The sequence below is a fragment of the Lissotriton helveticus genome, chromosome 9, assembly GCF_964261635.1.
Source record: "Lissotriton helveticus chromosome 9, aLisHel1.1, whole genome shotgun sequence".
NCBI lineage: Eukaryota > Metazoa > Chordata > Amphibia > Caudata > Salamandridae > Lissotriton > Lissotriton helveticus.
In genome coordinates, this window is record NC_136070.1 from 379,606,455 (window position 1) to 379,622,322 (window position 15,868).

The window sequence follows — 15,868 nt, forward strand, 5'->3', positions numbered from 1 at the left end:
AAGATGGCATTTATAAATTATTGTTACTTAGACCTGACTCAGAAATTAAAACATTGACCCTGCAGGACTTGCCCCAAGAACTACAGGAAGCCGTAAAGCCAGAGGTGTGGGATTTCACTGGAAAGGATGTGGGGTTGATGAAAGATGTGGACCCCTTACAGATAGCCATCAAGGACAATGCAGTATATCCTAACACTAGGCCCTACCGAATGAATGCTGAAGTGAAAGCAGGTGTCACTCTGGAAATACGAAAATTATTAGAAGGAGACATCATACAGGAAGTGATGAGCAGCCCATGCAACTCACCGATTATGGGCATCAAAAAGCCTAATGGCAAGTATAGGGTAGTGCAGGACCTGAGAAAGGTTAACAAAATTGTAGTTCCTTGCTGCCCTATTGTCCCAAACCCTGCAGTGATATTGTACCAGATCCCTTGGGATGCTGAATGGTTCACTGTGATTGATTTATGTCATGCATTCTTTTCGATACCCCTGCACCCCGACAGCAAATTTCTTTTCTCATTTGCCTTCGAGGGTCACGTGTATTGTTGGAACCGGGTCCCTCAAGGGTATACAGAGAGCCCCTCTATCTTTAATCAGATCTTGAAAAAATGTCTAGAGACTTTGATCTTACCTGGGAACTCTGTGTTAGTACAGTACATAGACGACCTTCTACTGGCGTCTAAAAGTCACAGGGACTGTGTAGTTGACACCATTGCCCTCCTAAATCATCTGTGTGAGAAAGGGCATAAAGTGGCCCCTGACAAACTACAGTTCTGTGCGAAATCAGTGAAATATCTAGGACACCAGATAGAAAAGGGTGTCAGAAAAGTCACATCAGAAAGAGTGAGAATAATTCAAAAGATGCAGTTGCCCCGTACTCAAAAAGATGTCAGAATGTTCCTGGGGGTATTAGGGTACTGCAGACAGTGGATTCTGGGATTTGCAGCCTTAGCCAGGCCCTTGATAAAAATGACCACAAGAGGAATGCCAGATGTTGTAGAGTGGGACGATGAAAGTCTAATGGCTTTCACAAGACTGAAAAACTGTCTGTGTACAGCCCCTGCGTTGGGAATGCCAGATTATTCCAAAGAGTTTGCCCTATTTTGTGACACTCGCGATAATTGCGCATTGTCAGTCCTGACTCAAGAACATGGCACGACCAGAAGGCCTGTGGCTTATTTCTCTGCCACATTGGACCCAGTAGCTGCTGGGTTACCAGGCTGTCTGAAAGCAGTAGCTGCTACCTGTGCAAGTTTGGAACAGAGTGAGTCCATTGTCATGGGACATCCTGTGACCGTGTATGTTTCACATGGAGTGGTAATTCTATTGACCAGAACTAAAACACAGTATCTCACCCCTAGTCGGCTGACTAAATACGAGAGGATTCTTGTGGGTGCAGCAAATGTAAGCATTGTTAGGTGCGGTATTCTGAACCCTGCCACCTTACTCCCCGACCCCTTGGAAATAGAAGGTGGGGATGATGATGAACATGATTGTATTGACCTGACAGAGTTCAGTACTAAGCCACGCCCAGACATAAAAGAAGTACCATTGCCTGAGCATGATAAAGAACTATTTGTGGATGGTTCCTGTCTAAGACATGAACTAGGAGGCTTGAGTGCTGCTTATGCAGTAGTGTCTTTCACCAAAATTGAAGAAGCAGGTTACCTATATAACATCAAGTCTGCACAAGTAGCCGAATTGATAGCCATGATAAAGGCTTGCAAAATTGGGAAGGACTTACGCATAACAGTGTATACTGACAGTCAGTACTGTTATGGAGTTGTGCATGACTTTGGCCAATTATGGCTACAAAGGGAATTCATGACTTCCTCAGGTACTCCCATTCGGAATGCAAAGGTTGTTCATGACCTTTTAGAGGCCATCCAGTTGCCCAAAGAACTGGCAGTGGTAAAATGTGCTGCTCATCAAAGGAGCATGGACCGAGTATCACTGGGAAACGATTATGCTGATCGAGTGGCCCAATGGTGTGCCAAAGATCGGTATATTGTAAATCCAAAACGAGGGGGGCCAGGAACCAGCTGCCAGCTTCAGGTGTTTGAAGAAGTGCCTACGTGGGATGAAGTGAGAGAGTGGCAGGAATCGGCTCCTTGGCAAGAAAGAGAGAAATGGAAGGAGGATGGGTGTAGACCGAGACGTGTGGATGGTGTGATTTTGGGCCCAACTGGTATGCCTGTGTTACCCCGACACTTGCTTGGCACAATGGCAAGATTAATACATGAAGGATCACACATTGGTAGGGATGCCATGATTCTGGTATTTCAACAGACTTGGTACAGTAAAAAGTTCAGGAAGGTAGCAGAGTCCCTCTGCCAGAGGTGCCTGTCATGTCAACAGATGAACCCAGGCAAGAGGACAATGGTTGAACTGAGCAGGATTGGGAGATCAGGGGGTCCCTTTATAAGGATACAGATTGATTTCATCACCATGCCCCGTTGTGAAGGGAAACGATATGTCCTTGTCATTGTTTGCGTATTTTCAAAATGGGTAGAAGCTTACCCTACTCCTCAAAGTGACGCACTGACAGTAGCGAAGTGTTTACTAAAAGAACTGATACCTAGATTCGGAATACCATACATTATTGAATCAGATAAGGGTGGACATTTCCAGAATGAAATACTGGCTGAACTGTGTAAGGCCTTTGGAATAAGGCAGAAACTCCATTGTGCATACCACCCAGAGGCTTCTGGAATAGTGGAACAAGTAAATGGAACTATCAAAAACAGACTAGCAAAGCTGACAGATGCTACTGGCATGACCTGGGTGAAGGCCCTGCCCCTGGTCCTGATGGGACTGAGAAGTGTTCCTGACCGCAAGACAGGCCTAAGTCCCCATGAAATCATTATGGGAAGAGTGATGAGACAAGCATGGGTGCCAGGAAGCAAACTGTTGAGTATTACTGATGATTTGGTGCTTGAATACTGCAGAAGATTGGGTGACCAAGTGCGTTCTATCTCTCGCCAGATTGGAGACGACGGCATCCTCAATCCAACGACTCCTCTCCACAGCTTGGTTCCAGGAGACTGGGTCAAAATAAAGAAGCACACTCGATCAAGCTGTCTGGCACCAAGGTGGGGAAAGAAACGCCAAGTAATCCTGGTAACAACCACTGCAGTGAAAGTCGCAGGTGTTCCCCAGTGGATCCACGCTGGACACACCCAGAAGGTATTACCAGACAGAGGATTTGAAGAAGAAGGGCAACCAGCAGAGGACCCTGAAGGAGCCAGACCAGAAGCAACTGTCAACGAGCAGCCCAGCACCAGTCAGGTTGCAGGAACAGCAGACGTTGGCCCAGGAGTAGTTGACTACGAACTGCCAAGAATCCAGCCTGCTGAAGGGGTCCAGGAAACTGAGCCAGGAGTAGCTGAAGACGAGCTGCCAAGCATATGGCCAGAAGAATGGATACCGATGATTGATCTGACCGAAGATCCTATCAGAACAAGAGAACGACTTAGTGAAGGTAGAGAGTGGACTAGTCAGGAAAAGCAAGGCACAGGCGAAGAACCTCAGCCGCTTGAGATTCACATCAAAACTGAGGAAGGAGAAGGTCAGACAGGGACAGAGCAGGTATTCGATACACCACCGCTAACACCTGATGCAGATAAGGGAGAGACTAGAAATAGAGTGATAGTTCGAGCAGAAGAAAATCAAGAGATCGAAGTGCTTGAACAGGATCAGAGAGGGTTAAAAGAACGGGTTCAGGAAACAGAAACAGAAACAGAGACAATCGAAAGCCAAAAACAAAATATTCCTGAACAAGGCCAGATTAGCAACCAGGCAGAAGAATTTGATGCTAGCCCTGGAACTAGTCAGATAAGGGAAGTAGGAGAAGAAAGTGGAGAAGAATTACCACAAGATAAAGAGAACAAGAGAATAAGAAAAGAAAGTGAAGTCCAAGTACCAACTAAGAGACTAAAGAAAAGAAACAACCTTGAGCCTAGGTTTGTAAAAAGATTGAGACTAAGGATAAAGACAGTGGAAGAAAAACGTGCAGAAGCAAGAAGAAGTGCTCGAATAGCAGAGCAAGAAGAAGACTCTTCCAAAAGAAGGAGTGAGCGAATAAAAAGACAAAACAAAAAGTACAAATCTCCTGAATGGACACTGGTTTTGGAGGAACTTGAAGATCTTGATATAACTGACGTGAGCGACGGAGAACCCGTCCCAGAGTACTCAGCTGAAGAGGAAGACGAACCACCGTGAATTTGCACAAAGTAAGCTAATTGTGTGAAGCCAAAAAGAGGGGTTCGAGAGACTCCTTCTGAGCCAAAATGTCTGATTCAACAGTGAATGGTAGACCTAGTTGCAGCCGTTTTAAGACGTGTTGCAAGGTGTGTATATGTAGTGTAGTAGTACTGATAGTTATCTGGATAGGATTAACAATTTTCATTCCCTTTGCTGTAAGTAAAGATACTAACATTGTCCCTACTGAAGTTGTAAATACTGACAATGAGGAGCTAACAACACAGAGTGTAGCACGACATGAGAGAGCTTTGAGACAAACAAAACAGAACTTAGGAGCATCAGATGAGGGAGGACTACATTATCATGGAGTTAAGAACAAGACACACTTAAATGTTTTCGCAAACTTGTTAATACACTATGTAGAGACTATGGAAATTGAAGATTGCTATGTCTGCATGAAGCTACCTACTTCGGTGGCTGAGGGCGTGACATACCATCATCTGCCATTGACATATGGAATCTCCTGTAGCATTTTAGCTAGTTTATTCTATAAAAGAGGACCGTTACAGTACTATTACTCTAACAATGACGTGATCTTTTCTGAACTTCCTATACGTGGGAACTTGAATCCTGTACATACCAAAACTGACACCATAAGATATATGGGAGACTACTTTCTGACTATAGGTAACATTGACATAGCAGACGCACACAGAGATAACTTGACTTGTTCTTTGCGTGAGCAGGAAAAGATGTTCCTGAACATGGCAGAGAAAAGGAGAATTAAAATTCAAAAGAAGGCTAATGACGAAAGTCAGAAAAAGCCAAAGTGGGCAGAGAACATGGAAGGCACCTCATCTGGTGGAGCGGGTCCTGCTCTGTTGCTGGATTTTGAAAAGAAAGGCAAGCTATGTCTTCACCGCGAGAAGACTAGCTATTATAATAATGTTTTCATTGGTTCCAGTGAATGCAAACATAATTACAAGGTAATTGGAGGTTGGGGTTTCAAAAATGGGTCAGAGCCTGTGTTTCCGGGAATTTATTATATTTGTGGGGACAAGGCTTATTTCAAATTGCCGGATCACTGGTATGGAAGCTGCTACTTTGGCATTGTCTTCCCGAAAATATACCATGTGAATGGAAAAGCTGGAAGCAATGAAGATACTAATGGCTTAGTGCGTAGTAAAAGAGAAAGTATAGGTGAAATTATGGGTAGTATTTTCAGTGCACTGATACCTGGAGTGGGAGTGGTTCTGAACACTCACAGAATTTGCAAATTGTCTACTATAGTAGATGTGCTGTCTACTGAAACAGCTCATGGATTTCTGCTGGTCAATACCGAAATGGTTGCGATCAGATCAATGGTTTTACAAAATCGACTTGCTCTTGACACCTTATTAGCGAAAGAGGGCGGAGTCTGCCGGATGTTGAAGGCGCAACATTGTTGCACTTATATTCCGGATAAAAGTGTACAGATCAAAAGATATGTGAAAAACATTACTAATTTGGCAAAGGAACTCAAACCACTCGAGGTTGATAGTGCCTGGAAGAGACTGGTAGATGGTCTCTCAAATGTAGGTCATTGGCTTGCTAGCATAGGTAAAAGCTTATTATTCAAAATTCTGATGCCAATTGGTATTATAGGTCTTATTATACTTTCCATTTTCTTATGCTGTAAATACCGCAAGCGTACCAAAAAGCACGTGGTAAATGCAAGAGGGGTGAAACGAAGTGTGGATGAGATTGAATTAGAGGAGGTGAATGATCAGATATACAAAAAGGTGAAGACTTCTCACCCTGCTAAAACTGAGAGAGAAAAGTTAGAACGGCTGCTGGAAGAAATAGAACTTTATAAAGTATGAAAGAAAGTTGGCATCTGGTTCCATTATAATTTGTGATGATAGTAAATATCATCAAAGAGGGGATTGATAAAGCAAAGCTTCGCATATTTTGCGGCTTGCCGAAGTCAAGAACCTCGTTTATGTGTAATAAGGTAACAAAAGCGTATGTTTTACTAACATTTATTTTGTTTAGGCAAAGTTCCCGAAGCTTGCATATGTGTATTTCTAATGAATTTAATCCGTGTCCTCTAATATGGCCGCCGCTTGTATTTTAGTTACTGCGCATGCGTCAGCCACACTCACGTGTCCTGACGCGTCTGCAGAAGTGGAGGGAAAGTTATGCGCATGCGTAATTCATAGCTGTGCTTATCATGTGGTACTGCTCGTGCCACTGCTCTTGTGCCCGTATCAATGTAGCTAACATTTAGATGCAATAAGTTTATTTCTTGATGATGAGTTAAAAGTACAAACCCTGTGATGTGTTTTCATAATGACATTATTATGTATTAATTTGTTTTCGCTTACTTTTCATGTACCGCGGGGAATGGGGGTCCAAACTGATTGGGAGCCATATTGACGGTCTCTTCTGCGCATGACCAGGGAGCATTGAAAAGTGGCCACTTTGGACAGTGGAACTCAGCCAGCTGGCAGCCACAGTCAAGATGCGCCTGGGAAAGCCACCTCTGCGCTACGAGAACGGCGAATGTTGCTCCTCATGTGTTACAATGTTAATTTCCTGCACAGTTCTCATGAGAACCCCAAACCTGCTAGGCGGTACCCAAATATGTTAATGAAGGCTTCAAATCGTGTATTGTGATTGGTGTGTTACCCAAATCCTACCTTAGGACCAATCGAAATTGAGGGATTCTGACACTTTGCAACATTGGGGGGTGGTACACTGTCCCCAAACTGTATATCTACCCTGGGTTCACCTAGTGAACCGTCCGACTTGTCTGGTTTAGCTGACCTGTCACTGACCCAACGCACTCAATAGGTGACTGAAGATACAGAGCGCTGCGGAGCACTCTGTCCGAATTTGACCATAGGCTAAGGTTCTACTGAACCTTAAAGTGCTGGCAAAGCACTTAGCTGGGAGTTCGCTGACCCAATCGGGGTCTTGATCGATAGCGGCAGAGCGGGTGGAGCGCAGGCGTTGCTTCCGAACTGTGGGTTCCGGTCCTGTCCTGAAGAGGGTCCTGTCCTGAGGGTTTGCTGTCCTGTCCTGAGGGTCCTGTCCTGATTCCTATTCCGAGGGTATCCTGTCCTATCCTGGGTGTCCATTCTGCACCTGCTGTCCTTTGAGGGGTATCCTTCCTTGAGGGTTTCCTGTCCTTAACTGACCCGTGGCCAGGGTTTGGTTTCCACACCTTTCTAGGTAAATATTGCTCTGAACCTCTTGAAATTCTTGCACCTTCTGAATTTCTAACTTTTGCTTTAATAAAGTTCAACATTGCATATGTGATATTTTCCATGCCTTTCTGCAACTATTGAAAGTCATTTATATTTTTCCATAAGTTTATTCCTATGTCTTCTCATTTGTTAGAAATTATATTTTGCATAGCAGTGTGTCATTTCCTGATATGGTCTAGAACTTCATTGCCTAGATTGTTCAAAGGCCCATTCACCTTAAGTGAAGCGTGTTATTCATTATAAACTCTCCTATAGTCACCCACACTTAGGCTATCCCTGTTTAGATAATACTGACTTGCATAGTATCTTTTCTCATTACAATTTATTAGTACTTTTGATGATTACTCTGTCATTATTTCTTTATGTCTATGTGATTTACGTTATCTTGGTTATTGATTGCCTTGTTTTATTGTACCTCATGCAAGAAAATAATGAACTTTAGATAAACATTTTAAAACTTCCAGTTGTCCGTGGTCATTTAAACAGTATTTGAATGTTATTGGTTGGGTTTGTATTTTGCTGCCTTTCCTTTACAGCTAGCTCCCTGATTCATTGTGGTCATTAGGCACCCGCATCGGTGGATGGTAAGTCGGGTGCACCGAAAATTGGTAGCAGGGAACACACACACACCAACTTGATAGAGCTCGTGAAGTCACCTGATCGATGTATATGGTGATTTGAAAAGTATATGGGCCCTGAAGCCGGAAACGGCGAAAACTATTGGTCGGGTGGCCTCGCGCGCTCTATCAAGTCCACGCAGTGATTGGTGACAGCATAATCCACATACATAAATTGTCTAACAAGCTTGCATATACAAATATGTGTGTTTATAGCGCTAATTCAAGTAAATGCAGACGATCTAGGGCATTCTATGCCCTGCTTAGACTCTTTGTATATACTCTAATATCAAAGGCTAACATTTGGTTCTAACAGTATATATAATTCACATAGTATAGAAACGGTAGATCAGATGAACCGGAAATCAGAATGTCACTCCCAAATTGTAGTAAACAGCATAATTTTGAAGTGAAAGCATCTATGCAGTTATCATTAGCCACCCTGGTTTCATTTATGTTGACAGATAAGTGAGACAGTACTGCACAACATTCATCTTTATGCAAAACAAAAGAACAACAATATTTCAGTTCCCCAAGAAAAATTGAAGCTCTGGGTCATACTTAAGCCCGTGTTCCACGCATTGCAAACGCATAATCCATGTGGCCTCCCTACGTCTCAATGTAAGTTCCCTGTTACCTCCCCTTATGTTTGGGGGGATTACGTCAATTCCAAAGAAACGCACTTTTACTTCCTCCTCAAGAGGTTGGCACGCTGCAACGTGCAAGGCAACCGGGTATTTAGGATCCCTTTTCTGAATGGCCCTCATGTGTTCTGCTAGACGCTCCTTAAGGGGTCTGATGGTGCTGCCCACATAAATCTTGCCACATTGGCACTCAATGATGTAGACTACAAACCTGGTTATACATGTAATGTTGTATTTGATTTTATAAACACTACCATCATGTCCTGTGAAAGTCTTGGTTCCATGTTTGCCCCAACTACATAGAGAGCAGAAGCCGCATTTATAGAAGCCCAGGCTTCGTGTGGTAAGCCAGTCTGCGGCTTGAGCGTTATGTGGGACTGAGTTTGTTTCTCAGGGTGCAACCCTTTTTGTACGTAATGGCCGGTCTCGCTGGTAACCATTCTCTCAGGGTTGCATCCTCAGTTAGAAGTTTCCAATGCTTGTTGAAGCTTTTGGAGACTGTGTGGTGTAGCGCATTGAACTCAGTAATGAGTCTGATTTTATTCGTCGAGGACTCCGTTATGGTGCGTTTCTTTAAACAATCTGGCCTTGAGGCTCGACGAACCCTCTTCTCTGCAGATTTCAGAGTTCTGAGGGGATAACCTCTCTTGAGAAATCTGTTTTCCATGTTAGTTAGACAGCAGTCGAATTCTTTTTGATCGCTGCAGTTGCGTCTAGCTCTCAAGTACTCCCCATAGGGTATAGCCTTTATTTGGTGTGTAGGGTGAGAGCTACAAGCATGGAGAATTGAGTTACATGAGGTTGGTTTCCTGAAAAGTCTGCTGTGGAGTTCATTGTTCTGTACGTAAAATTCCAAGTCTAGGAATTCCATCTTCTCTTTGCTAGATTTCATGGTGAACTGTATACCCCATGTGTTGTCATTAAGATGTTCATAAAAGGTAGTCAGCAAGTCTAGTGAGCCAGACCATAGTAAAAAACAATCGTCGATATATCGACCCCAAAACAAAATTGAGTCGATATAAGTAACTCCTTTCGGGCCCCAGATAAGATCAGATTCAAGGGCCCCCATGAATAAATTCGCAAAAGAGGGGGAAAATTTCGAGCCCATCGCCACCCCCTTCGTCTGTCGAAACCTTTTGCGGTCAAAAATAAAATAGTTGTTATCCAGAATTATTTCCATCATTTGTGTTAGCATCTTCGTGTGAGCCCACAGCGAAGCTGGTCGATTAGAGAGTATTTTCTCCATAGCTTGCATACCCAAACTGGGGTTGATGCTGGTGTACAGGGACACCACATCCAAGGTAACTATTATGGTGTCTGGTTGCCAATCAATGTCTGACATCACCCCTAGGATGTGTTTAGAGTCTTGAATGTAGGACGGTAAGTTTTTAACTAAAGGGCCTATGAACAGGTCAACATACTCCGAAAGTCTCTCAGTTGGGCCCCCAATTCCCGAGACTATAGGTCTGCCAGGCGGGAATGGTAAGTTTTTGTGTACTTTAGGAAGTGTGTACAACCATGGGAAAGTAGGTCTAAAAACCTTTAGATAGAGGTATTCATCTTCGTCCAAAAGGCCAGATTGTTTCCATTCAAGTAATGACTTGTTGATGAGGATAGTCAGAGGACCCATGGGGTTATGGGAAATCTGTTCATAACAAGAAGTGTCATTAAGTTGTGTGAGTATCTCGTTGTTGTAATCTACGAGGTTCATCACAACCACATTGCCACCCTTGTCCGCCTCCCTAATGATGATGTTAGGGTTATCACTAAGAGTGGAGAGTGCAAAACGTTCACCTTTAGTCAGGTTGTCCTTGTATTTGAACTTGTCATTAAGGTTTTTAATGTTCACTTTGTTTAGGTCTTCCAGGACATGTCTATGAAAGTTATCTATAGCATTCCCCCCAGGAAGAGTGGGGGTCCACCTAGATTTGTTTTTCAGGCCACTGGCCATTCCATAATCTGTCTCAATATCTAGTTCTTCTAAAAGCCTCTCCATTTCGTAAGGGCTGTCTTCTCTATCTGTCAAAGAAAGAAGCAGATGAGTTGCTTGAACATCTTTAATAGTCAGAATCTCTTCGTTAAAGACAGTACGAGCAGGCACAGGAACATTGGTAACAGTAGTTTTACAGGCAAAATGTTTCTTCAACTTAAGATTCCGGATAAATTTGAAAATGTCAATTTTACTCTGACAGATATCACCAGTAGTGTAAGGGTTAAAATTCAAACCTCTGCTAAGTAATGAAACCATCTCAGTAGTTAGGGGAAAGGAAGAAAGATTGATGACCTTTACTGTGTCACCTGAATTGCTCAAATCCTGTGTGTACCCGATCTGAGTTTCTTCCTCTACTCTTCGTTTGGGACTGCGTTTCCCCCTATGGGTTTTGGGTCTGTAGCGCCCCTGTTTGGTACTAGTCTGTTGCCCTTCCTGATGCGTTCCATTTCTAAAAAAAAGGGCATGTTGGTTAGATCAGTATTGACCACTCTTTCATTATCAGAGTCACTGAGTCCAGTAGAATTCAGTGAGGAGGTACTAGAGGCGACTGAACTGGCCGAGGTCGATACACCCGTTAGGGAACCTGGTTTAGTTTTTGGAATCAGTGAGTCATATTTCTGTTCATACGTGTACACTCTCCCATTTCTATAGTCAGCCTCATCCCTTCTGATTTGACGGGCTTTCCTGGTTTTGATATCTGCCTGGTGTTTAAGGAGAATTTCATCCAAGATGGTATAATTCTTAACAGTAGATTCAGGTTTGTTGAGATCTTTGATCTCTTGTTCTAAGGTGGAGATTTCTAGTAGAAGCTTAGCAGATTTACGTTCGGCACTCTCTATGAGTATGTCCATTAATGTCATTGAGTTATAGTTCAGAGATTCCTCCCATTTGACCATTAGGTCTGCGTCAAGATTGTCATAGGTGGGAAAGGTCTGAGATCGTAGACCTCTAGGAATCTGTTTCATTTTCCTATAATAGTTCAGGGTGGTTCCATCCCACCACCAGGAATTTTCTTGTTTCTTAAGCTTTTCTAATTTGAAAAACTTAGCCCTGAGTCCTTCTACAGGTGCAGGACCTGTAGTAGCAGAAGCCTGGTGTGTAGGCATTCCTTTTGCTAAGTTGTCAAAAAGATCTGATGCTGCTTTTTCCCTATCCATTATAGGGAACAATAGAATGAGTGATCAAGTGTAGTAACGTGGAGGCGCCCAAACTGAAAGCCAGTCAGAGGAGACAGCTGATAGGGTTTGTGATTACAGATACCCAGGCGCTCTACCTAGGGTAAACGTTACAATTCATAGGAAATATGATGTCTATGATGTGGTGCGTGAAGAGCGAACGGAGTAACCCTGAACCGTTCCAAGAAAATCTAACAGACTTTCGTTAATGAACTAAGAGCTAAACTCTCGCAACCACAAGCAGTGTGCATAAAAAGTACAACAGTAGTTTCAACCAAGTAAAAACAACAACAGATCTTCAAGTTCTTAAAGTTTTCCAGGATGTTTATTGGATCCACATTCAGCCGACACGTGTTTCGTCGTGTTCCCAAAAGTTAAGTCAACACGACTCTTCAGGGCTGATCAAAACATATAAAAAACAATAATTGTATAGTCTAAAATCGCTATAGCAGATTTACATTGATACAGTAGTGCACGGTGGTGATAGTTGGTTTTCATCCACGAGTATTTTGTGAATAGCACACAATATCGTGATTTGTATAACGTGCACAACTACATGGAATTGTGATGAAGAAAAAGTGAGACATGCGTGAAAAAACCCGATTCATGTGTAAAACGGTTAAAACGCTACAAGACGCATGGCCCGTTATCTCATGCACACGAAGAACCGCGTCTGCGAAGGAATCAGGGTGCAATTTGTGTTACTTGCCCCAAAGTAAAATAGCAACATGACGTGCTCAGTGTAAAATCGAGAGTCTATGTGCAAACGGTGACAATCACCTATAATTAAGATCTATCCATAGTAGCCACTCGTGCGTACCTGGTAAATAGACCCAGGCATCTAAGGGTCGATGCCACACGTAGGTGAGTCGAGCGAAGATTCTGTTTAGTGCAATGATAAGAGGATTGGTTAATTTAGGGAGGCGATACTAGGAGTGGGCACGTGGTTATAGTGACAAAGTGCCACACTAAAAGTAAATGAAAGTAGCTTACCCAAAATCAAGATTGACAAGTAGTCAGTCTTTAATATATGCAAAGAGCCCTGGTTCCGGGTTCCAAATAGATTGTGTCTCTACTCTTGCAACAGAGGCGCTCAGTAAAGCGCATAGGATCAGAACAAAACAGGGGAGACTGTGGAAAAAATGGGGAAATAAAATGTGACAGGGAAACCTTAACTAATGCACACATTCAGCACAGGATGCGTGCAATAAAGATCAGTGCAAGGAATGACAAACGTATTTTCCAGTTATTCTGAAAAGTATACATACCAAGACACGTGTAGGTGTCAGTCTATACCGGGAGGGGATCCCAAATGGCAGTAGCGGAGTAGGTTCCTTTAGCGTAACTGCAACACAAGAGTGCACTGCAGTAAAGGAAATAAAAGGTAGCAGAACGGAAAGGGGATCAGGATACCGCTCGAGTAAAGCGTAATGCATTAAAGGAATCCAGAATGCCGGAAACCTGAATCTTACCTGCGGTGCGGGATCCCTCCTCTGTGTGTTCCCGGTCGCCGTGTTCCGAGGACGGACACGTGACCGGAAGCCAGAAGGAAACAAGTAGTGTTCGTCCGCCAAAGGCTAGAATGTGCCTCATCTATTCAGGATAGCTCGTTACAGCCACCATCTTGTACGGGGAGAAGGGTATTAAAACCCTAGCAGAAAAATACCAGTAATGAAACGGTTCACCTCTAAATGGTGAGTGAAACAGAAAACAGAGGTTAGCAGGAATGAGTCACTCGTAAGTCAGTTAGGCTCCGTGACAATACTAGGGATAATGACTGTGTGCTCCTATATCCCTGCAGAGATAATGTTCAAGACATGAGTTAGAAAATATAATTAAGAAAAAAAAATAAAAAAATATATTTACATAAAAACAACCCGATAAGGGGTTTCCTTGTTTCTCTCGACAGTGAAAGAAAATCTCTAGAAATTACAGCAAAGTGGTAGTTCTAGGGATAGCACTTAAGTGTAGGTTAAGTTCACTCGCCATGTCAATTGCAGCCACCACGGAGGTCGGTGTCTCATGTCAAAGAACACCCCTGCAAACCATTAATAAACTTCAATATGTGCCACCCTAAGTGCAAACAGGAAAGTCCACGCAGTGATTGGTGACAGCATAATCCACATACATAAATTGTCTAACAAGCTTGCATATACAAATATGTGTGTTTATAGCGCTAATTCAAGTAAATGCAGACGATCTAGGGCATTCTATGCCCTGCTTAGACTCTTTGTATATACTCTAATATCAAAGGCTAACATTTGGTTCTAACAGTATATATAATTCACATAGTACAGAAACGGTAGATCAGATGAACCGGAAATCAGAATGTCACTCCCAAATTGTAGTAAACAGCATAATTTTGAAGTGAAAGCATCTATGCAGTTATCATTAGCCACCCTGGTTTCATTTATGTTGACAGATAAGTGAGACAGTACTGCACAACATTCATCTTTATGCAAAACAAAAGAACAACAATATTTCAGTTCCCCAAGAAAAATTGAAGCTCTGGGTCATAGTTAAGCCCGTGTTCCACGCATTGCAAACGCATAATCCATGTGGCCTCCCTACGTCTCAATGTAAGTTCCCTGTTACCTCCCCTTATGTTTGGGGGGATTACGTCAATTCCAAAGAAACGCACTTTTACTTCCTTCTCAAGAGGTTGGCACGCTGCAACGTGCAAGGCAACCGGGTATTTAGGATCCCTTTTCTGAATGGCCCTCATGTGTTCTGCTAGACGCTCCTTAAGGGGTCTGATGGTGCTGCCCACATAAATCTTGCCACATTGGCACTCAATGATGTAGACTACGAACCTGGTTATACATGTAATGTTGTATTTGATTTTATAAACACTACCATCATGTCCTGTGAAAGTCTTGGTTCCATGTTTGCCCCAACTACATAGAGAGCAGAAGCCACATTTATAGAAGCCCAGGCTTCGTGTGGTAAGCCAGTCTGCGGCTTGAGCGTTATGTGGGACTGTGGGACTGAGTTTGTTTCTCAGGGTGCAACCCTTTTTGTACGTAATGGCCGGTCTCGCTGGTAACCATTCTCTCAGGGTTGCATCCTCAGTTAGAAGTTTCCAATGCTTGTTGAAGCTTTTGGAGACTGTGTGGTGTAGCGCATTGAACTCAGTAATGAGTCTGATTTTATTCGTCGAGGACTCCGTTATGGTGCGTTTCTTTAAACAATCTGGCCTTGAGGCTCGACGAACCCTCTTCTCTGCAGATTTCAGAGTTCTGAGGGGATAACCTCTCTTGAGAAATCTGTTTTCCATGTTAGTTAGACAGCAGTCGAATTCTTTTTGATCGCTGCAGTTGCGTCTAGCTCTCAAGTACTCCCCATAGGTTATAGCCTTTATTTGGTGTGTAGGGTGAGAGCTACAAGCATGGAGAATTGAGTTACATGAGGTTGGTTTCCTGAAAAGTCTGCTGTGGAGTTCATTGTTCTGTACGTAAAATTCCAAGTCTAGGAATTCCCTCTTCTCTTTGCTAGATTTCATGGTGAACTGTATACCCCATGTGTTGTCATTAAGATGTTCATAAAAGGTAGTCAGCAAGTCTAGTGAGCCAGACCATAGTAAAAAACAATCGTCGATATATCGACCCCAAAACAAAATTGAGTCGATATAAGTAACTCCTTTCGGGCCCCAGATAAGATCAGATTCAAGGGCCCCCATGAATAAATTCGCAAAAGAGGGGGAAAATTTCGAGCCCATCGCCAGAATTCGACTGCTGTCTAACTAACATGAAAAACAGATTTCTCAAGAGAGGTTATCCCCTCAGAACTCTGAAATCTGCAGAGAAGAGGGTTCGTCGAGCCTCAAGGCCAGATTGTTTAAAGAAACGCACCATAACGGAGTCCTCGACAAATAAAATCAGACTCATTACTGAGTTCAATGCGCTACACCACACAGTCTCCAAAAGCTTCAACAAGCATTGGAAACTTCTAACTGAGGATGCAACCCTGAGAGAATGGTTACC